Genomic DNA, 24,778 nt, shown 5'->3' on the forward strand with positions numbered 1-24,778 from the left:
CGGTTTCATCAAGAGAAAGTCATGCCTGATAAATCATTTAGAATACTTTGAGGAGGTTATGTGCAAATTAAACTAGGGACAGTCAGTGGATGTGATCGATTTTGATCTCCAGAAGACCTTTGACAAGGTGCCATCCAGGAGGCTGCTAAATAGGATGAGAGAGGTTTCAGATATCTGAAGGACAAAGGCACATAGGAGTCTCAATGTGATTATACTTTGTCTTTTAAGAGATGTTCTGTCCTGTTTCTCTTGAAGAAGGGTGTTGACACCATTGTGGTGACATATCTGCTTCAGAAGTAGTGGGTACACCACTTTGAGCTCCCTGGGTAATCTTCTTATATTAGATAAAAGACGCATGAATACTTGGAGTCAGGCTCACACTGACCCAGGATTTTAGTTTTGCTTTCAGGTTGGTTTTGAAGTTGAAGCTGATAGGCACAGCTCTCTCTCTGCCGCAGCAAAAAGTTTGAATACTTTCTTTGCTGCGAAATTGTATCTTTCAGTGTTCCTTTCTCCTGGACTGACGATAGCCCATGGGGACAATCTGCTTTGCTGAATTTGTCCTTGCCAAGGACATGTTTATGGGAGAAAGAGAGGAGTGCAGATGCTGGAGATCAGAGCTGAAAATGTGTTGCAGGGAAAGCGCAGCAGGTCAGGCAGCATCCAAGGAGCAGGAGAATCGACGTTTCGGGCATGAGCCCTTCTTCAGGAATGAGGAAAGTGTGCCAAGCAGGCTAAGATAAAAGGTAGGGAGGAGGGACTTGGGGGAGGGGCGTTGGAAATACGAGAGGTGGAAGGAGGTTAAGGTGAGGGTGATAGGCCGGAGTGGGGGTGGGGCAGAGATGTCAGGAAGAAGATTGCAGGTTAGGAAGGTGATGCTGAGTTCGAGGATTGGGACTGAGACAAGGTTGGGGGAGGGGAAATGAGGAAACTGGAAAAATCTGAGTTCATCCCTTGTGGTTGGAGGGTTCCTAGATGAGGCGCTCTTCCTCCAGCCGTGTTGCTATGGTCTGGCGATGGAAGAGTCTAAGGACCTGCATGTTCTTGGTGGAGAGGGAGGGGGAGTTGAAGTGTTGAGCCACGGGGTAGTTGGGTTGGTTGGTCCGGATGTCCCAGAGGTGTTCTCTGAAATGTTCCACAAGTAGGTGGCCTGTCTCCCCAATACAGAGGAGGCCACATCGGGTGCAGCGGATGCAGTAAATGATGTGTGTGGAAGTGCAGGTGAATTTGTAGTGGATATGGAAGGATCCCTTGGGGCCTTGGAGGGAAGTAAGGGGGGATGTGTGGGTGCAAGTTTTGCATTTCTCGCAGTTGCAGGGGAAGGTGCCGGGAGTGGAGGGTTGGGTTGGTGGGGTGTGTGAACCTGACGAGGGAGTCACGGAGGGAGTAGACTTTACAGAACGCTGATAGGGGAGGGGAGGGAAATATATCCCTGGTGGTGGGATCCGGTTGGAGGTAGATGGTGGAACATCTTAGCCTGCTTGGCACACATGTTTATGGGATGCTGCTACATTGGAAAGGTTGATTAATGGTTAAACAGTACATATTAATTTAATTATTTTCGATAGAGATAAGTTTTGCCAATTTTTTGTTTGTTCGCATTTTATTGTATTGTTCAAATCAAGTGTGTTTTGCTGAAAGCCGATTAGTGGAACAATCAAATAACATCTGAAACACAGAGCTTTACATTTGCTTTGAAATAAAAATAAAGTTAGGGTCCAGGCCATTTCTTGATACATATTGACCGGGGTTGGCCTCGTCCTAAACAAACTGGGGGCTCTTGCCAGGATCAAAATCTCAAATTCCATTTTGAGTTTAGGATTATTGGATTCAAAGACAGTGAGTGATGAATGTTGGTGTTATCTTTTCAGGTGTTACATTCGGTTGGTTTAAATAAGGAGTGCCTTGTGTGGAAGAAGTAATTTGGGATGGTTTAATAGAACATGCAACATTACAACACAGTACAAGCCCTTCAGCCCTGGATGTTGCGTTGACATGTGAAATCTTATTTGTTTCAATTAAGTCACCTCTCAATCTTCTTCTCTCTAATGAAAACAGACTCAAGTTCTTCAGCCTTTCCTCCATACCAGACAACATTCTAGTAAATCTCTTCTGCACCCTTTCCAAAGCTCCTACATCCTTCCTATAATGCAGTGACCAGAACTGTATGCAATAGTCCAAATTCGGCTGCACCAGAGTTTTGTACAGCTGCAGCACGACCTCATGGTTCTGAAATTCAATCCCCCTACTCATAAAAGCTAAACACCGTATACCTTCTTAACAACCCTACAAACCTGGATGGCAACTTTCAGGGATCGATGGACATGGACACCAAGATCCCTCTGCTCATCTACACTACCAAGAATCTTACCATTCGCCCAGTGCTCTGAATTCTGATGCTCCTCCCAGAGTGAATCACCTCACACTTTTCCACATTAAACTCCATTTTCCACCCGTCAGCCCAGTTCAGCAGCTTATCTATGTCCCTCTATAACCTACAACATCCTTGTGGACTATTCACAACTCCACCAGCCTTAGTGTCATCCCACATTTACTAATCCATTCTTCTATGTTCTCATCCAGGTCATTTATAAAAATGACAAACAGCAGTGGACCTAAAACAAGTCTTTGTGTTACACCAGTAGTAACTGAATTCCAGGATGAATATTTCCCATCAACCACCACCCTCTGTCTTGTTTCAATGGGCCAATTTCTGATCCAAACCACTAAATCACTCTCAATCCCATGCCTCCGTATTTTATGCAATAGCCTATATGTGGGGAACCCTATCAAAAGGTAAGGCACAGCTTTCTGAATTGGCAGACAAATGAAATTGCCTGTGCTCGTGAGGAAAGGAGAGAAATTGCAGCAATGGCTCAGCATTTATAATTGTCAGAAATGCAAGTGGAATATCTGGAAATGGATACAATTCAATTGCAAATGAAACAGCTTAAATTTGAGGTAAAAGCAAAAGAGAAAGAGATAGTTGAAGCAGAACAAGCAGCAAAATAATTAAAACAGCTTGAATATGAGAAAGGAATGAAACAGTTTCAGTTACAATCGAAAGCAGTAGAAAAAAGAAAACGAAAGAATAGCCCAAGGAGAAGAAAGGGATAAAGAGAGAAGAAAGGGAGGAAGCGAGAATGCTTGAACTTAAAAGTTGAGACTGAAAAGTAAATGCCGACTTAAAACGGAGGAAATAAAGGTAAAAGGTGGGGGTGGTGAAGAGGACAGTGATGAAGACCAAACCCATTGTAGCCAAAGGTCTGGTGAAGATCTGGTATGATCCATAACACTAGTAAAGGATTCTCTCGGGGTAACATGAAGGACCAGTAGGAAGGCCAAGGACAATATTAGCATTTATTTAAACTCAGCTGAAATCCAAGAGATAATGAAGCTGCATTAGACTCTGGTCAGACTGCATTTGGAATACTGTCAGCAGTTTTTGGCCCCATATCTAAGAAAGTATGTGTTGGCCTTGGATGGGTCCAGAGGACATTTCCAAGAATGATCCCAGGGAAGAAGGGCTTGTTATATGAGGTGCAGTTGAGGACTCTAGCCTTACAGTTACCAAGTTGTACACCATGGAAACAAACCCTTCAGTTCAAATCGTCTATGCCAACCAGGTATCTTAAAGTAATCTACTCTAATTTGCGAGCATTTGGTTCATAACCCTCCTAATCCTTCCTATTCACGTATCAATCCAGATGCCTTTTAAATGGTGTAATTGTATCGAACTCCATGACTTCCTCTGGCATCTTATTCCATATACGCACTACCTCTGATTGAAAAAGTTGACCCTTAGGACCCTTTTATATCTTCTCCACTCACCTTAAACTTATGCCTGCTAGTTTCCGACTCCCCTATCCTGGGAAAAAGACCTTAACTATTCATTTATTATCATCTACAAAGGAATAAGTTGATTAGGGATCGTCAACATGGTTTTGTGAAGGGTAGGTCATGCCTCACAAACCTTATTAAGTTCTTTGAGAAAGTAACCATACAGGTGGATGAGGGTAAAACAGTAACTTGGGATAGTTTAACTGAACATAGAACATTTCAGTAAGGTACTTGTTACGGTTCCCCATGATAGACTATTGCACTAAATACCGAGACATGGGATTGAGGGTGATTCTGTGGTTTGGATCAGAAATTGGCTATCTGAAAGAAGACAGAGGATGGTGATTGATGGGAGGTATTCATCCTGGAATTCAGGTATTAGTGGTGTATCACAAGGATCTGTTTTGGGGTCACTGCTGTTATCATTTTTAGAAATGACCTGGATGAGGGTGTATAAGTTTGGATTAGTAAATTTGGGGATGACACTAAGGTCGCTAAAGCTGTGGATAGTGCTGAAGAATGTTGCAGGTAACAGAGGGATACAGATAAACTGCAGTGCTAGCCTGAGAGGTGGAAAATGAAGTTTAGCGTGGAAAAGTGTGAAGTGATTCACTTTTAAAGAGGAATAAAGAGTTCTGGGTTAATGGTAAAATTCTTGGTAGTGCAGATGAGCAGAAAGATCTTGGTGTCCACGTGCATCGATCCCTGAAAGTTGCAACCCAGGTTGATAGTGTTGTTAAGAAGGCAGACGGTGTGGTAGCTTTTATTGGTAGAGAGATTGACTTTCGGAACCATGAGGTCATGCTGTCGTTGTACAAAACTGGTGCGGCCACACTTTGGAGTATTGCATACAGTTCGGGTCACCACATTACAGGAAGGATGTGGAAGCACTGGAAAGGGTTCAGGGGAGATTTACTAGGATGTTGCCTGGTATGGAGAAAAGGTCTTGTGAGGAAAGGCTGAGGGAACTGAATCTGTTTTCGTTAGAGAGAGAGTTGAGAGGTGACATACTTGAGACATATAAGATAATCAGAGGGTTAGATATATTGTACAGTGAGAGCCTCTTTCCTCAGATGTTGATGACTAGCAAGAGGAGACATAGCCTTAAAATGAGGGGTGATAGATATAGGATAGATGTCAGAGGTAGTTTCCTTACTCAAAGAGTAGTAGGTACATGGAACATCCTGCCTACACCAACAGTAGACTCGCAAACTTTAAGGGCATTTGAATGGTCATTGGATAAACATATGGATGAAAATGGTATAGTGTAGGTTAGGTGGGCTTCAGATTACTTCCACATGTCGGCGCAACATTGAGGGCCAAAGAGACTGTACTGCACTATAATGTTCTGTATTCTATTCTATCTATGTCATTATTATTTAAACCTCAATAAGGTCACGAGTCAGCTAGCTCCGCTCCTGGGAAAATAGTCCCAGCCTATTCAGCCTCTCCATATAGCTCAAACTTTCCAAACCCAGTAACATTCCTGTAAATCTTTTCTGATCCCTGTCAAGATATCAACATCTTTCCTATAGCAGAGAGACCAGAATTGAACACAGACTTCCAAAAGAACATAACTAATGTCTTGTACAGCCACAACATGACATTACAGCTCCTACACTCAATGAACTGACCAATAAAGGCTAGCCTTCTCCACTATCCCATCTATCTATGACTCCGCTTTCAAGTAACAATGAGCCTGCACCCCTAGGTATCTTTGTTCCCTACCATGTGGTGCATAAGTCCTGTCATGATTTACCTTACGAAGGTGCAAAACCTACAATTATCTAAATTAAACTTCATCTGTCATTCCTCGGCCCATGTGCCCATCTGATCAAGGCCCCATTGTACTCTGAGACAACCTTCTTCACTGTCCACTACAACACTGATTTTAGTATCATCTGTTCACCTACTAACCATACCTGGTATATTCACATCCGAATCATTTACATGAATGACTCAGCACCAATCGTTGCGTCACATCACAGGTCACAGGCCTCCAGTCCAAAAAGTAACCCTTCACCACTACCGTCTGCCTGCTACCTTCAAGCCAATTTTGTATACAATTGGCTAGCTCACCCTAAATTCCATATGATCTAACCTTGTTAACCAGTCTACCATGCAGGACACTGTCGCACATCTTGGTGAAATCCATAAGGACAACGTCCACCACTCTGTTTTAATCAATCTTCTTTGACATTTCATATGAAACACGATTTCCCATGCAAAAAGCCACTTTCACTATTCCTAATCAGTCATTGCCTTTCAAAATACATGTTAATCCTGTTCCTTAGAAACTCCTCCAACAAATTACCCACTATTGCTGGACACGATAGAGTTTAGAAGGATGTGGAGAATCTCACTGAAACTTACAGAATACTAAGAGGACGGGACAGAGTGAACATGGAGATGATGTTTTTCCTACTAGGAAAGAACAGAACCTGAGGCACAGAGTGAAGGGATGACATTTTAAAACTGAGATGAAGGGAATTTCCTCAGCCAAAGGGTGATGAATCTGAAAAACTCAAGAAGGCTGTGGTGGCCAAGTCATTGAGTGCATTTGAGGCAGGGATGGATGTGTTCTGTTTTAATAAGGGGATCAAAGTTGCAGGGAGAAGGTGGGAGAAAGTGAGGACTGCAGATGCTGGAGGTCAGAGCTGAAAGCTGGAAAAGCGCAGCAGGTCAGGCAGCATCCAAGGAGCAGGAGAATCGACGTTCCGGGCATAAGCCCTTCTTCAGGAATTAGCAGGAGAATCGACGTTTCGGGCATAAGTCCTTCTTCAGGAATGTGAAGGGCTTATGCCTGAAACGTCAATTCTCCTGCGGATTCCTGAAGAAGGGCTTTTGCCTGAAATAGCGATTCTCCTGCTCCTGGGAGAAGGTGGGAGAATGGGGTTGAGAAACAAAGCAGGTTTGATTGAATGGCAGAGCACACCCAATGGGCCAAGTGGCCTAATTCTTCTTCTATATGGTCTTACATTCTTAGTTTCTCATTCTCAAACTGAATGTTAAATTCTATCATGTTATAATCACTACTTCCTAAGGATTCATTTATTTTTGGGTAATTTGTTACCAGATCCAAGATAGCTTGTTTTGCGATTTGTTCCATGAACATTACTCGAGGAAATTTTCCTTAATGCACTCAATGAATTCATTGCCATCTTTTTCAACTTGATTGGGGGTGGCTAAGTGGTTAGCACTTGTTCCTCACAGTTCCAGTGACACACGTTCAAATCCACCCCCAGGTGACCGTCAATGTGGAGTTTGCGAATTTTCCCTGTGTTTGTGTGGGTTTCCTCCAAGTGCTCCAGTTTCCTCCCACAGTCCAAAGATGTTCAGGTTAGATGGAATGGCCATACTGAATTGCTCATCATGTCCAAGGATGTGTATGTTAGATAGATTAGCCATAGGAAATACAGGTATTGGGTGGGATGCTCAGAGGGTTGATGGGCCAAATCCTGTTCCTTAGAATCCCCTCCTGCTTCCACATTGTAGGGATCTATGATTAATCCAACTAAAATTATCCATAATTATTCCTCTAATCTTCCTACATGCTCCAATTATTTGTTGTAATTTCATCTTTTATTAACAGTACAATCCTACTACCTTTTCCTTCCCTTCTGTCTTTCTGAAAGGGCAAATATTCCTGAATAAGTTCCCAGTTCCGATCTCCTTGCAACATACATCTTCATCCATAAATCACCAAAGGCTATCAATTTGAGCAGATCATCAAGGGGGGACTAGAATATTGGCCCTTATTTCAAAGAGAACAGGCTATACAAATATGACGTGGAGGTGCCAGCTTTGGACTAGGATGGACAAGATTAGAAGGCACATGACACCAGGTTATAGTCCAACAGGTTTATTTGAAATTATAAGTGTTATGAAATCGAAAGAATGTATGCTGCTAGAACAGAACAGCTAAGAGACGGACTATCCAGAATAGATACATATAGCAAATGGCTATTAAATGGATACCTGAGTTTTAGTTGCCACTTGCAGGAAAAACAAAAGACTCAGTGAGAAGACAACAGAATCAGAAGACCAGCATGAAGACAACATACAGACTGTGTGGACATGAGATTAAGTTAAGGCAATGTTTAATAACAGTGTTATTGGAGCAGCATTTTCACAGCATTGGGGTCAGATAATTAGTTAAGTGTTGAGAAGCTATGGGTGTACTGTCCCCTTAAGAGAGTTAGAAGCCTGCAGAACTATCGGACACAGCACCAAGTGTTCTCAATAAGGTGAAAATGTAACACTTGGTCGACCAACTTGATTAGCTGGTTGCCTGGAGACAAAAACAAATTCAAATCCGGCCAATCAATTTAAAGTATACACCAAAATACCAACCTCCAATCCAATTTGAATTGAGTATATTGACAATCTTAAAGGCCAATGACACAACCAATGCTTTGGGGGTATAAGACCAGGGAAAATTGAACAGTTAGGAGGAGAACTGCCAAGCCATCACCCAGAGAATAGCTCTCTTAAAGGCACCTTCATCTATCAGTAACCATTGAAGCAGAATCCCCAAGAAGACAGGAATACAGAGAAGAACGGAAAGCTGTCTGGTTTTGAGATAAGAAGTTTTATTTTGTATATGTTAATTGGGAGTTTTATCAGGCTATTATTATACAAGGGAAGGTAAAAGATAGGGTTGAGAAAGGAGTTGTAAATAGTTGTAAGTTAATTATTCTCTGTTATACTTTAAGAAATAAAGTTGTCAATTTTTACTTTTAATTATTCTTAATTTTCACAGAATACTGCACTGGATAAAGTGTTGCGGGTTTTAAGTTAGCAGAGGGGTTTACCCCATATCGTAACAGTTTGGGGGTTCATCCGTATCATAAGAAACATGTTAATAGTTTTTGCTTAGTGTTCACTATTAGAGTTCGGAAAATAAATCGTTATTTTTCTTTAAATAATGGAAATTAAGAGTTGTCTTTCACTCATTGATACCTCTGGCAGATTATGAGGCAAGACAAGCTTTGATGGGTGTTTTGTTTTAATTAGCAGAGGGGTTCAACCTCAACGTCCTAATACAAACTTTTGGAGAACTGGTCAGGTGATGAAGGAGCAGTGCTACAAAATTGTGACTTCAAATAAACCTGTTGGACTATAACCTGGTGCCGTGTGACTTCTGCGCTTTTGAAAATATGGATGATTTGCTAAAACTATATAAGGGACTAGTTAGACTACATCTGGAACTGTGAACAGTTCTAACCCCTTATATAAGGAGAGATATGTACGATTGAGATGTATGGAATTATGATTTACATTGACAGGGTAGACAGGACGAAACTTTTCCTCTTGATGGTGGAATCAATGACCAGGCAGCTTATATTTAAGGTCAGGACAGAAGTTTTAGAGAAGATGTGAGAAAAAACATTTTCACCCAGAGGGTGGTGGGAATCTTGAACTCATTGCACATAAAGGCAATAGAGGTATAAACCCTCATAACATTTAATAAGTATTTAGTCATGTATTGGCAATGCCATGTGATTAGCAATGGCATGGTGGCCCAGTGGTTAGCAATGCTGTCTCACAGCACCAGGGACCTGGGTTCAATTTCTACCTAAGATGACTATTTGTGTGGAATTTGCACATTTTCCCTGTATCTGCGTGGATTTCCTCCAGATGCTCCAGTTTCCTCCCACAGTCCAAAAAGGAGTTTCTGGTAGTAATTCAGGAGTCACAGCAGATATTTATCCTGAGGAAAAAGAAGCATGGTTCAGGGATAATGACCAGGGACGTCAGGGATAGCATAAAAGCAAAAGAGAAAGCATATAAAGCAGTGAAGAACAGTGGGAAATCAGAGGATTGGGAAGCTTACAAAGATCAATCGAAGGCAACAAAACAAAGGAGGAAGACTAAATATGAGATTAAGTTAGCCAGTAACAAAAACGAAGGTTGTGAGAGTACCTTGGGAAGTACAAAGGGCAAAAGTGGACATTGAGCCACTGGAAAATGACACAGATGAGATAGTAGTAGGAAACAAAGAAATAGCTGAGGAACTGAATAATTAATTTGCATGACTTCACAGTGGAAGACATGAGTAATATCCCAAAATTTAAGGGAGAGGGGGACAGAACTGAGTATGGTGGCCATCACCAAGGAAAAGGTGCTAGAAAAACTGAATGGGATATAGATGCTTCAGGTGAGATAGAGAGGGAGGTAAAAGAGGTGAAGGAGATGTATTAGTGGTCAGAGAGGATATCACAACTGCACTGAAGGACTGCACAATAGAGGACTCAAACAGTGAGGCAATATGGGCAGAACTCAGAATGAGGAAGGGTGCAGTAACAATGTCGGGGCTGTCCTACAGGCCTCCCAAAAGTGAGTGTGAGATAGTGATATATTTATGTCAACAGATTATGTAAAGGTGTAGGAGCAACAGGGTGGTGCTAATAGGAAATTTAATTTTCCAAACATTGATTGGGATTCACTTAGTGTTGGAGGTTGAGATGGAGCAGAATTTTTAAGGAGCATCCAGGAAGATTTTATAGAGCAATACGTAAATACTCAGGGAGGAGCTATACTGGACCTGGTGTTGGGGAATGAGCCGGCCAGTGGTTGAAGTTTTAGTAGGGGACTACTTGGGAATAGTGATCACAATTCCGTAAGTTTTAGAATACTCATGGACAAAGACAAGAGTGTCCTAAAGGAAGAGTGCTACACTGGGGGAAAGGCCAACAATACCAAAATTCAGTAGGGCAGCTGGGGAATGTAGATTGGGAGAAACAGTTTGAAGATAAATCCACATTTGACATGTGGGAGGCTTTTAAGGAAAGGTTGATTAGGGTGCAGGACAGACATGTTCCTATGAAAATGAGGGATAGAAATGGCAAGATTAGGGAACCATGTACGACTAGCTAAGAGGAAAAAGGAAGCATACATAAGGTCTAGGCCACTGAAAACAGATGAATCTTGAGAAGAATGTACAATCTCTGGAGAACAAGATGAATGAACTCAGATCATGGCTCAGCTTCCAGCATGAACTGTGGGACTACTGTGCACTCTGCTTCACAAAAATATGGCTCAACCCATCCATCCTCGATTGCTCACTTTAAGCTGATCATTTTTCTATCCATTGTATGGACCCCGCACAGCATCCTCGGCTAAGACAAAGGGTGGAGGGGTTTGCTTTTTAACCAACAACTTGTGGTGCTTGGACATTGCAACCCTGGGCAGTCACTGCTCCCCAAACCTTGAATTCCTCGCCATCAAATGCCACCCCTTCTATCTACCACTGGAATTTACCACTGCTATACTAACTGCTGCGTACATACTGCCACGCGCACCAACTGGTTTTGATACAGTTTCTACCCTACTGTTGTTAGAATACTGAATGGACTCAAAGCTCTTAGCATTCGCCTGTACCTATGTTTTTTTGTTTTTGCTGCTGGTTACCCATTATTTAGTATCTATGCTACTTAACAATGTGATCTGCCTGTATTGCTCGCAAGATAAAGCTTTTCACTGTGTCTCGGTACACATGACAATAAATTCAATTCAATTCAAGAATATCAGGAAAGTAGGACTAATCTGAAGTAAGGAGTGACGAGGGCTAAAAGGGGTTATGAAATATCTTTCACAAACAGGATTAAGAAAAATCCCAAAGCCTTTTATTCATATATAAGGAGCAAGAGGGTAGACAAAGGGTTGGGCCACTCAAGGGCAAAGGAGGAAATTTATGTATGGCCTCAGAGAAAATGGGTGAGATTCTTCATGAGTATTTTTGCATTGGTATTCACCAAGGAGAAGGACATGACAGATATTGAGGTTAGGGTTAGATATTTGATTAGGCAAAAGTGAAGACTACAGATGCTGGAAACCAGGGTCTAGATTAGAGTGGTGCTGGAAAAGACAGCAGGTCAGTCAGCATCTGAAGAGCAGGAAAAATGTTTGATTACTCTATGTCAAGTCATCATAAGGAGGGAGAAAGTGTTGGGTATTCTAAAAGGCATTAAGGTGGACAAATACCCACGTCTGGATGGATCTATTACTGAGGGAAGGAAGAGTGGAATAGCTGGGCCCTTAACAGATATCTTTGCAGCATCATCGAACATGGGTGAGTTCCCAGAGGACTGGAGAATTGCTAATGCTGTCCCCTTGCGTAACAGGGATAATCCATAATTATAGACTGGTGAGCCTGACGTCAGTGTTAGGGAAGCTGCTGGAGAGGATACTGAGGGATAGGATCTATTCCCATTGGGAACAAAATGAGCTTATTAGTGATAGGCAACATGATTTTGTGCAGACAAGGTCATGTCTTACAAACTTAATAGAATTCTTTGAGGAAGTGACAAAGTTGATTGATGAAGGAATTGCTGTAAATGCTGTATACATGGACTTCAGTAAGGCATTTGATAAGCTTCTCCATGGTGTCAGAAAGAGAAAATGAAGTTGCATGGGGTTCAGGATATACTAGCTAGATGGATAGAGAACTGGCTGTGCTACAGGAGACAGAGAGTAGTAGTGGAAGGGAGTTTCTCAAAATGAAGAATTGTGACCGGTGGTGCTCTACAGGGATCTGTGTTGGGACACTGTTGATATACATAAATGATCTGGAGGAAGGTATAGGTGGTCTGATTAGTAAGTTTGCAGATGACAGTAAGACTGGTGGAATAGCAGATAGTGAAGGGCACTATCAGGGAATGCAGCAGGTAGATAGACTGGACAGTTGGGCAGAGAAATGGCAGATGGAATTCAATCCAGGCAAATGCGAGGTAATGCATTCTGAAAGATCCAATTCAAGAACAACCTCTATAGTAAATGGAAAATTCCTGGGGAAAATTGATGTACAGAGAGATTTGGATGTTTGGATCCATTGTACCATGAAGGTGGCAACGCAGGTCAATGGAGTGGTCAAGAAGGCATACGGCATGCTTTCCTTCATCGGACAGGTATTGAGTATGAGTATTGAGTAGTAAATCAAGTGCAAAGAGTTAGAGTCATGAATGAATGAATAGAGATGTGATATAGTAAAGAAAGAACGATGAATAAAGTTATTGGTATGAATGAATGAATACGATTTAATGCAATATAGTAGGGTCGACTTATACACAAGATATATGGATAATACAAATTTTTTGGCAAAATAAGGGGTCGATGTATATATGAGATTGACCTATACATCAGTATATATGGTATTTGGATTTTCAGAAGGCTTCTGATATGGTTTCAGACATTAGGCTACTTCATAAGAGGCGATGGTATTCAAGGTAGTATATTAGCAGGGATAGAGAATTAGTTAATGAATAGAAAATAGAGAATTAGGGTCAGGGGATATTTTCAGAATGGCAACTTGTGGTGAAATTCACATTGATGCCATGGGGTTGGAGGGTTCCGAGGCAGAAGATGAGGCGTTCTTCCTCTAGGCACCAGGTGGTAAGGGGGTGGCAATGGAGGAGGCTCAGGACCTGCATGTCCTCAGCAGAGTGGGAGGGGGAGTTAAAGTGTTCCACCATGGAGCAGTGGGGTTGATTGGTATGGGTGTCCTGGAGATGTTCTCTGAAGCACTCAGCACTGCGAGTAGGCGTCTTGTCTCCTCAATGTAGAGAAGACCGCATCAGGAGCAATGGATACAATAAATAATGGAGGTGCAGGTGAAACTTTGATGGATGTGGAAGGCTCCTCTGGGGCCTTGGGCAGCTGATTTTCCTTATTTCTCATTGGAATATTTGATTCTCTAGGCTCAGACTACAGGAAAAAAGGTAGAAATGTCACAAGACTAGTAATCTACAGCTTCAGGCCATTGCTCTGGTCCATTTGGAATAACATCTGGAACATAAAACTAGTCTTAGTTATGTTGCCACAAAAACTATCAACTGTCACAAAATTCCATCTGGGTTACTAATATCTTAGGGAAGGAAATTTGTCATCCTTACCCAGTCTGGCCTACATGTGAGTCCAGACCCACTGGCATTTTGTTTGACTCTTAACTGCCCTCTGAAATGATCGAGCAATGCACTCAGTTCAAGGGCAATAAAGGGTGGGCAGCAAATGCAGGACTTTCTAGCGATACCACATTCTGTGAAACTATAAAGAATAAAATCATGAATACAATCATATAGATTTAAGAGATCAACTCGAATTTCCTATTCACAAAATTAGAAAACAGAAAATTCAATAGGCTCTTTTGTCAATGTGTTCCTTTTCTAAATCCAAATTATCCAAAACACAAGTACTGCTTCATTTAATTGGCAAACACAAGTATTATTAATGCATTATGATGGTTTCCAATCATCACTCAAATATGGTCTACATCTAACTGCAGAAAAGCATACTTGGTAGGTTTTCCAAACTTGAAGGTATCATTGAATCAATACCGTTAATTTTTTATAAGCATCTTATGTCTTAAATTTATTACTTTCCAAGGTAATGCTAAGGATTAATGCTAAGGATTACATTAAGCTGCACCCAACCTGATGAAGCTATAAAGATTTTAATGAAAAAAGGCACATCAGCTCTGGATCTCAAGGGAGACAGACCAAGCATCAAGTTCTCCTTATGTAATAATGTCTTGTACATGATTGTTACCTTACTATAAACTACACTGTGTTCAAGATAACAGCCATGCCCTTTTGCTGCCATTTGTTTTACCACACTAGACCAAGCAAGTCCTGAAGGTTCCAAAGATAAATGGTGGCAACAAATCTACATATGGTGATCAAGAGTCCAAATAAGTCACACAATATGATACTCGTGGTGATAGTCTGCAGGTTAAAGTTGGCCACTACTACATGCTATTCCAACACTTGTCATCATCATAGATCATAAACCAAATGTACTCAGACTTTTAGCATAAGTCAATCCTTAATTCAGACTGTCATTCTGACAATATCAAACATTTCATGAACCATTCCTTACCGCCAGAATGACTGCAAAGTCCAGTGACATCAATTGGCTTCTTCATAGAAACAATAACTGTTCCTTTCCCATTCCAGAGGACCGTCAATCTTTTATTTATTTTGATAAACAATTCTTGCTGAGTGCCATAGATGTACATTCCATTGTAGATCATGGGCAAAGACTCCCTGTCGATAACATAATTCATTTATGAGTGAACTTTTTTTTTGCCCCCAGCTTCTACCAAACCTCCCCTGCAACTTTTAATTAGGCCACAATTGGTATTAATCATCTTAAGGTATTTTGTTTTAACAGTCATTATGCAGGAAGTTACTTTTTATTTGTTTATTTCACACCCAATCCTAATTTCCCTTGTAAATGTGGTCTTGAACTGCCATCTTGAACTGCTGCTGCACTTGTAATGTAGAGAAACCTACATCACTGGGAAGGGAGTTCCTCTTTGGGAAAGGTAAAATGCCTCATAAGAGAAGTCAGGCCTATTTTTAACATTTCCAAAAGACACAACAATGTGTGTACAAATGTATTAAGTACAGCTATGTGCTGTAAAATCATTTAAATCCCTAACTCAAAAAGTTTTGAAAAATAAAGCTCTATAATTGGAAGAAAATCAGTGCATCAATTTCATGGCATGCTGTTTAATGTAAGCCTCGGAATATCAATACTTGCTTGACTGATTCCACATTATCACAGTACCACCATCACCCTGGTAATAAAGAAAGCACATGCAACATGGCTTAATAATTACCACTGAGTGGCTCTGACCTCCACAATCATGAAGTGCTTCAACAGGTTGATCATGGCTCACAGCTGCAAATGTGTTGCTGGTCAAAGCACAGCAGGCCAGGCAGCATCTCAGGAACAGAGAATTCGACGTTTCGAGCATAAGCCCTTCATCCTGATGAAGGGCTTATGCTCGAAACGTCGAATTCTCTGTTCCTGAGATGCTGCCTGGCCTGCTGTGCTTTGACCAGCAACACATTTGCAGCTGTGCTCTCCAGCATCTGCAGACCTCATTTTTTACTTACTGATCATGGCTCACATCAGCTTGACCCTTCCTGCCTGCCTCAATTCCCTAGAATTTGTTTACCGATGTAACAGGGCCACAGCAAATGCCATGTCCCTAGACCTGCACTAGTCTCTAGAACATCTGAACAACAAGGACAACTATGTCAGACTCCTACACATCCACTACAGCTCTGCCTTCAACACCATAATCCCCTCCAGGCTGATCTCAAAGCTCCAAGAGCTAGGTCGCGGCTCCGACCGCCCCCCCCCCCCCAGCAACTGGATCCTCAACTTCCTGACCCATAGATTGTAATCAGTGAATGTAGATGACTGCACCACTTCCAAGATAACTCTCAATACTGAAGGCCCCAAGAATGTGTTCTCAGCTCCCTAATGTATTCCCTGTACACTCATAACTGTGTAGCCAAATTCCAAACAAATGCCACCTACAAGTTTGCTGATGACACCACTGTGGTCGGACAGATATCAGATACCAATGAGCCTAAATACAGAAAGGACATAGAAGGTTTGGCGTCTTGGTGCAATGATAAAAACCTCTCTCTCAATGTCAGGAAAACAAAAGACTTGATTATTGACTTCAGAGTGAAAAGAGGACTACACACACCTGTCTACATCAACGGAGTAGAGGTTGACAGGGTTGACAGTGTCAGGTTCTTCTGAGTTATGGTAACCAAAAACCTGAACTTCCCACGTACGTGCGAAGGTCAGAAGGCACAACAACCCCTCTTATTCCTCAGGCGGCTTAGGAAATTCAGCATGTCCACAAGGATCCTCACCAATGTTTACAGATGCACCACAGAAAACATACTGCCCAGTGCATAATGGCCTGGGAGAGCAGCTGCATTGCCCTGGACCATAAGAAACTACAGAACGTTGTGTGCACAGCCCAAACCATCATGGAAGCCAACCTCCCATCCAAAGATTTCATTTACACTTCCCATTGTCTTGGAAAAACTGTCAACATCATCAAAGAACCCTCCCATCCCACTAATGCTCTCCTAAAATCTCTTCCATCACGCAGAAGATACAAACGGTTGAAACCACACACCAAAAGCTTCAAGAACAACTTCTCCCTTGCTTTTCTTAGACTGATGAATAGACTCTGTAATTTAAAATAATTAGATGGCAGTTACTTTTCCTAAAGGACATTAGTGAACCAGATGGGTTTTTTCAACATTCGGCAATGGATTCACAATCATCTTTATACTCTTAATTCCAGACATGTTTTAATGAATTCAAATTCCACCAATTGTTGTGGCAGGATTTGAACATCATCTGGGTCTCTGAATTAACAGTCCAGCAATAATACCATTAGGTTATCGCCACCCTGACTACATTGAACTTATTAATGTTGATCTTGCTTCATGCGCCTCCTGTGTTCCTCACTCTGTCTAAACACCCTATGCTATGTATGTCCTTGCTTACTATGACGTGCCTGTACTTCTCGCAAACAAAGCTTTTAACTGTATTTAGGTACATGTGACCACAATAAATCAAATAAATCAAATCAAAACAAATCAAAGTTGGGGGTGACTGGGGGGAGGTTTTAAGTTTATAATTTGATTAAAAGCTGCACATCTCTGTGCTAAGTATAACAGCAAACAGAGAGTTCACCCCAAAATCCCACTGACTTCAATTTTGCTAGAGTTTCTTGTGGTCAAACACAGCCTGAATGGTACAGGAAGTCACACTCTCCTCACCTCTGAAGTTTTGCTCTTGTTAATATTTGTATCAAGACTGTAATAAGATTGTGAGCTGGGTACACCAAACTATAAGCCACTAACAGACAATCACAAATTGGTTGACTACATAGTTCTTCACACCTTCACGAGTAAGTACTGTGAAATTGCAGAATCACATCTAATGTTGAACATTGTGTTGTGCTGTGATGCAATTTAAGATTGCCAGTCAGACTCCGAATATGACATTCTCACTTGTATTGAAACCTTGATGCATTAATATTCAAGGCCTTATTCTTTGCAGACAGAAAGAACATGTTCACCTGCATCTGTTTCAGTGGAACAAAATAGGTGATAGCCAGTTTCTGATTCATTACTCATGGCAATGCCTTGCCGAATCAAAGTCAATCTGTTTTGTTTAAAGTTAACTGTCTGTTATCATTAGTGTATTCTGTATGTAAACACTTTCACCAAAGCCAACGTGCGAACAAACTGGTACTTTCCTCTCATACAGTTTTGATGAATTTTTCACTTTATTTTGGCATTTCTTACATATTGTCCGAACAAAAGCCAGACAAAATGTGCCTTTTGTCAATGTATTTTCTCAGAATACAGCAATTTTGAAGTTATGTAGCAGCTAATGTAGCTCTAGTTAGACCCAGCAGGAACAGTGTGTTTATTTCTGAAGCATCACACTTTACAAAGATTATATTGACTTAGGAGGAAGTGTTTGCTAGCCAGCATTTATTGCAGATCTCGAATTGCCCTTGCTGGGTATGGAAGGTTTGAATTATAAAGAAAGGCAGGATAGGCTGGGACATTTTTCACTGGAATGTAGGAAGTTGAGCGGTGATCTGAAAGATAGAGTTAATGGTAGTTGTTTTTTTCCCTAGGATGAGAGGTTTCAAGACTATGGGGTATATTTATAAGGTGAGAGGAGAGAGATTTTGAAAAGACATGAAGGACAATTCTTGGTTTGCAAGTGGAATGAACCTCCTGAAGGAGTGGTGGATGTGTGTACAATTACAACTTAAAAGATCTTTGGATAATTACATGAATAGGAAAAGTTTGGAGGGATCTGGGCCAGGAACAGGCAGGTGGAACTAATTTATTTTGAGATTATGTTCAGCAAAGATTGGTTGAACCAACAGTCCAACCCATGCTATATGATTCTATAACTGTATAACATACATAGAATCACAGAATCACTACAGTGTGGAAGCAGGCCATTTGGCCCACTGAGTCTATACCAACCCTCTGCGAGCATCCCACACAGATCCACCTCCCACCCCCATATCCCTGCATTTCGCATTGCTGATTCACCTAGCCTGCACATCCTGGATATTATGGGCAATTGAACATGGCCTATCTACCTAAACTGTACATCTTTGGAATGTAGGAATAAACCAAAGCACCCAGAGGAAACTCACAGAGACACAAAGAGAATGTGCAAACTCCACACAGTCACCAGAGGCTGGAGCAGAATTAGACCATTTGGCCCATCAAGTCTGCTCTGTCATTTGTCATGGTTAATATCTTTCCCAACCCCATTCTGCTACCTTCCTTTTCTATCCTTTAATCCCCTTAAGAAAACTATAAAGTGACCAAAAGGTCACCTGTCATGAACTGATTTCAATAGGAGGGATTTCCGGGATTTTAACAGTCCCTTTTTTAACAGTGAAGGAATATCTATATAATTCAAGTCAAGATGGTGTGAGCGGAGCAATTGTGGTGTTCCTGTGTATGTTCTGCCTTTTCCTTCTTGGTGGTGCAGGTCATGGGTTTGAAATGTTTCCAAGGATTACAGTTCAAGGTTGACTGTGCAAAAGAGAGTCATTGTTAGTAATTTACATTTTTAGAAGATGATCTTCTCAAAAGTCCTGTTGCAGTTGTAAAGGGATATAGGGTTAAAGTTTTCTCTATTAAACATGATCTCAATGAATAGTAAAATCAACTTGAGGTATTAAATGGCTAACTCCTGCTCCTATGTCCCTACTATCTCTCTGCTTCTTACCCGAATTTTTGAAAGAAGTCTGCAATGGTCAGTAGTTCTAGAACCGGAATATTGCCTTTGTTGAATATGATCCTGCGCGTACATTTCCCTTTGAGACAATCCTTTCCTTGATCCAACTGTAATCAGATGATAACAGACAATGAGTGGCATGAAACGAATGCAGTATTAGATCAATATGTCAGCAGGCCACGATTTACTCTTTTAATCTAGTTGACACCAAAACTGCATTGTTACATCTATCAAAAATATACATGCTAGGTATTATATCTTTATTTTTATAAAGACCAGGTTGAGAGCTAACTAATTTCAGGACAATGTTAATTGCCAACAGTCTATCCAACACTTCTGCCCTACCAATTTTGAACACTCCCAGGTACTGAGTTCCCTATGTCACCATTGCCTGGGTACTATTTCTTCCACTTTGGTAAGGACAAATTCAAAGTACTTATTTAACACTTCAGCCACGGCCTCAGCCCAAGATGTAAATCCCATTTTTGGGGCCTAAACAGTCCTACTCCTCCTTCCACCATCCTTTTACTAATTTATTTTGGTCATAAAGGACTTTGAGGCATCTCTTTATATTGACTGTCAGTCCAATCGCATAATTCCTCTTTACAGTACAGCATAAAATAATGTTAATTTAATTTTTCACTCTGAAAGTGAACATTAAACAACTCTAAGCCCTCCTTTCTCTTAACTGCTTATTAACTGCCTCCAAGCTATAACAATACACTGTTCTAATAAGTCACTTAATAAAATTACATCAACTTAATTTCAAAGCCACACAACCATTGTCATCTTCTGGGTCGTTCTTATTCCAGCTGAAGATCTCCCTGGGTCGTCTTCTTTCGTTTAACTGTGAATATGTTTCATATGAAAAGGTACCGTTTTGATACAGAGTGTTTCCAAATTTCTTGGACAGCAAGCTGTTAGATCTCCAGGTATTTCTGTCTTGATGATAGTTGTACTGTCTGACCAATTTTCAAATGGTCCGCATTTTATATCCCCTCAACATCTGATGGTCTCATTGGTTCAATGTTGGCAAAACAATAAATTAAAACCCAATTGGATTTTATTACCCTGGAGCAAAATTTAAACTGATAGGTTAAATTTGAATTGCTGTCAAAATAGCAACCAACTCAGTTATCCATTTCACAGCCAAATGTTACATTTTTTCAATCTTCCAGTACATTCTGAGATTGCCATCTAGTCATATATACAGGTGCTGTAATCTTTCAGTTCAGAACAGCATTCTCTTTCTCTTAGAAGTTAATTATACACATTCAACTTCTTTACAATGCTAACGACATTTCCTTGCATTTGGCCCATATCTTTCTCAACCTTTCCTCTCCATGTATTTTTCCAAATACCTTTTAAAAAATATTGTTAATGTACCCACCTCAACCACTTCTACCAGCAATTCATTCCAAATGCATACTATTCTCTATGTAAAAACGTTGCCCCTCAGGTTCCCTTTTATTCTTTCCCCTATATCCTTCAGCTGATGCCCTTTAGTCCTTGATTCCCCAACCCTGGGAAAAAGACTGAGTGCATTCATCCTATCCATGCCTCCCATGATTTTATACACTTATACAAAATCCTCCTCAGTGTCCTATGCTCAAAAAAGAAAAAAAAATCCTAGCTTGTCCAACCTGTTCCTATAACTCAGAACATTGAGTCCAGGCAACATCCTTGTACATTTCTTCTATACTCTTTCCAGTTTAATAACATTCTTCCTCGAACAAGGTGACCAAAACTTAACACAATACTCCAAGTGTGGCCTCACCAATGTCCTGTATAACTGCAACATAACTTCCCAATTCCATCCTCAATGCTCAATGATTTTCAGCATTCACGGTTCTTTGTTTCATTTCAGAATCTGAGGAGTCACAAATGGTGCATTGTACAGTCATCAGCAAACATCTTACTTCTGATGGGATCATGGTAAACAGGTCATTACTAAAACAGCTGAAGATGGTAGGGCCATGGACACTACCCTGAGTAACTCCTGCAGCCTTGGAGCCAAGGTGACGAACCTCCAACAACCACAAGTACCTTCCTGTATTCCAGGTATGATTCCAAGCAGCAGAGGTTTCTACCTGATTCATACTAACTCCAGTTTTACCTCTGGCTATCAATTAGTTGATGCTGATACCTTCTGACATTTTCGGGCCTGTTTGACACGTGAGAAGTGTTTTTTTAAAAATAACATAATAAAATAATTTGCAGAGCAAAGTTTAATGGCACAGTTGTGAGCTGATAGCTGTGGATAAACTCATAAGGCTACAAACTTATTAAAATTATGCACGGGACCATTTGTTTTCAGAGCCAAATTCTCCGTACGATAGGCAAGGAACAACAGTGATAATGCTCCCATTTTCACAAAGAGGTGTTTGTTCACTGAAACTCTGAGCCTTAGAAAAAGTCATTAAAACAGCTAGCTAATCTGACAAAGGAGGATGACTGATATACGCAAGTCAAGCAAAAACATAAACATAAGGACAACTCTACACAAGTCCAACTACTTTGAGTGGGCATCCACAATGACTAAAATTGTTGATCTCATGAAAGGGCCAACGCATTCGACATGTAAACGAGACAAGGTTAACCGGGCCAATCCCACAAATGTGGAGGAGCTGCTGGTAATTTATGTCCTTGTTGGCAATCTGGACAATGTTCCATAAACTCAGCAATGTCTGCATCCAATCTTGGCCACCAAACATCACTTCTCGCCCACATCTTCACTTTGGACACTGCTGGATGACCCTATTGGAGTTCAGCCAGTATCCAGTAGTGACTTTTGCTTGGGACATTCATTCTTGCTCCCCATAATAAAATGCCATCCTCTATGGTGATCCAGTCTTGCCAGGTGCAGAATGCTTTCAATTCTGGCTGTGATGGCCCTTTTGTTTCCCGCCATCATCTCCAGCAGTTTTAGTTTTGTTTTATTCATTCATGGGACAAGGGCTTCACTGGCTCTACAGCATTTATTGCCCATCCGTTATTGTCCAGAGGGCAGTTAAGAGTCAACCACATTGCTATGGGGTCTGCAGTTACATGGAGGTCTAACCAGGTGAGGATGGCAGTTTCCTTCCCTATAAGACATCAGTGGACCAGATGGTTAATCACTTTGATTTTTTAAATTCAATTCAAATCCAACAATTCCCACAACATTACCAGTCCAGCAATAATACCACTAGGCTATCACCGCCCAAGTTTTGCCAGACCAGACCTTTTGGCATCCACAGTCTGATACTGTTAGCAGTGACCAGAAGGGTGTCCAGAAAGTTTAAAACCAGAATGGTCACTTCCCATGGCGGCAACACCCGCGATGTGTCTGGCAGCAGGATGTGGCCCAAGGCATTGCATTTGCTACTTGACTAAGAGCCCACCACTGAATCCAGTATGAAGCTATAGGAGGTATGGCCTTGTCTGCTTTGAATAGCCCTAGCAGGAGCTTGTAGTCTGGAACTATAACAAGTTTACATCTGTAAAGGCATTAGTGGAACTTTCTCACATCAAAGGTGATGCCAAACCATCCTTCTCTATTTGAGCAGATGTGGTCTGTGCATCAGCTGAAGTCTGGAAAGCATATGCTATTGGGTATTCCTCTCCATTGAGCCTCTGTGAGCCAACATCACCCCAATACCATACAGGGGGGTATCACATGTGTAATGGAAAATTAAGAAATTTTACATCTACTGCGAAATTTGAAAGAGAATGCCTTTCTTAAATTTAATGCTGTGCTGAGCTTTGTAACCAATACTTTGATGAGGTTTGCAGCCAGTTTGTCTCTGTTTGAACTTTGTAAACATTCAACTCGATCTTGCGACAGTCAAACTCAGCGAAAGCTGAAGAACTGTTGTGCCCAGGGGATGAGAGAATAACAACTTGAGTTTTCCCAGTCTTTGCCCTTGAGAGCGCGATAAGGAACAGTATAAGGCGAGTATCTGAACAATGCTCGGGTACCCCTTACAATGAGGCATCTAGCTGAATGTACTGGGTCAATTCTGCAGAATTTAAATATAGCTTCTTTCTTTGCTCTTGCTAACAGTTGAGTCAAGTCGAGTTAATTTCTACGACAGCATGTCAGCACCACACTGCACTTGGATGCTAGTGTGACAACACCTTCGACAGTGATAGTTGCTTCTTCACTATATCTTGACTACAAGACCATTTTCAAGGCTTACCCTTTTTCAATTGCAGATATAAGAGTAGCAGGACGGAGAAAGTGAGGACTGCAGATGCTGGAGATTAGTGTCAAAAAGTGTGGTGCTGGAAAAGCACAGCCGGTCAGGCAGTATCCTGGGGCGGCACAGAGGTTAGCACTCATGCCTCACAGCACCAGGGCCTCGGGTTTGATTCCAGCCTCGGGTGACTGTATGAATTTGCACATTTTCCCCATGTCTGCATAGGTTTGCTCCGGTTTCCTCTCACACATCCAAAGATGTGCAGGTTAGGTTAATTGGCCAAAGCTAAATTGCCCATAGTGTTAGGTGCATTAGTCAGACGGAAATGAGTCTGGATGGGTTACTCTTTGGAGGGTCGGTGTGGACTTGTTAGGCCAAATGGCTTGTTCCCATACTGTTGGAAATTTAATCTAATCTAATCCGAGGAGCAGGAGAGTTGGCATTTCAAGCATAAGTTCTTCATCAGGAAGGTGGGGGGAGGTGCAAAGGGGGTTGAGAGATAAATGGGAGGGGGTGGCACTGGGTGGGGAGAAGTAGCTAGGAAGGCACTAGGTCGCTGAAGGTAGGGGTTGATAGGTTGGATTGGACAGGTGGGAAGGAAGATGGACAAGTAGGACAGTTCAAGATGGTTGTACAGAGTTGGAGGCTTGGATCTGGCGTGAGAGGAAGGGAGATGAGGAAACTGGTGAAATCGACATTGATCCTGTGTGGTTGGAGGGTCCCAAGACGGAAGATGAGGCATTCTTCCTCTCAGTGTCGAGTGGCTTGGATTTGGCGGTGGAGGAGACCCAGGACTTGCGTGCCTTTGGCAGAGAGGGAGGGGGAGAGAAAGTAGTCGGCGACAGGACAATGGGGTGGTTTAGTGCGTGTCACTGCGATGTTCTCTGAAAAGTTCTACACGTTGGCATCCTGTCTTTGCAATGTAGAAGAGACCACATCGAGAGCAACGGACACAATAGATGAGGTGTTTGGATGTGGAGGAAGTTCTCTGCTGGATGTGGAAGGATCCTTTGAGGTATTGGATAGATGTGAAGGGGGGAGATGTGGGAGTAAGGTTTACATTTCTTGCGGTGGCAAGGGAAGGTGCCAGGAGTGGAAGGTAGATTGGTGGGAGGGATGGACCTAACGAGGGAGTCACAGAGGGAATGGTCTCA

This window comes from Hemiscyllium ocellatum, chromosome 2, assembly GCF_020745735.1.
Source record: "Hemiscyllium ocellatum isolate sHemOce1 chromosome 2, sHemOce1.pat.X.cur, whole genome shotgun sequence".
NCBI classification, from domain to species: Eukaryota; Metazoa; Chordata; class Chondrichthyes; order Orectolobiformes; family Hemiscylliidae; genus Hemiscyllium; species Hemiscyllium ocellatum.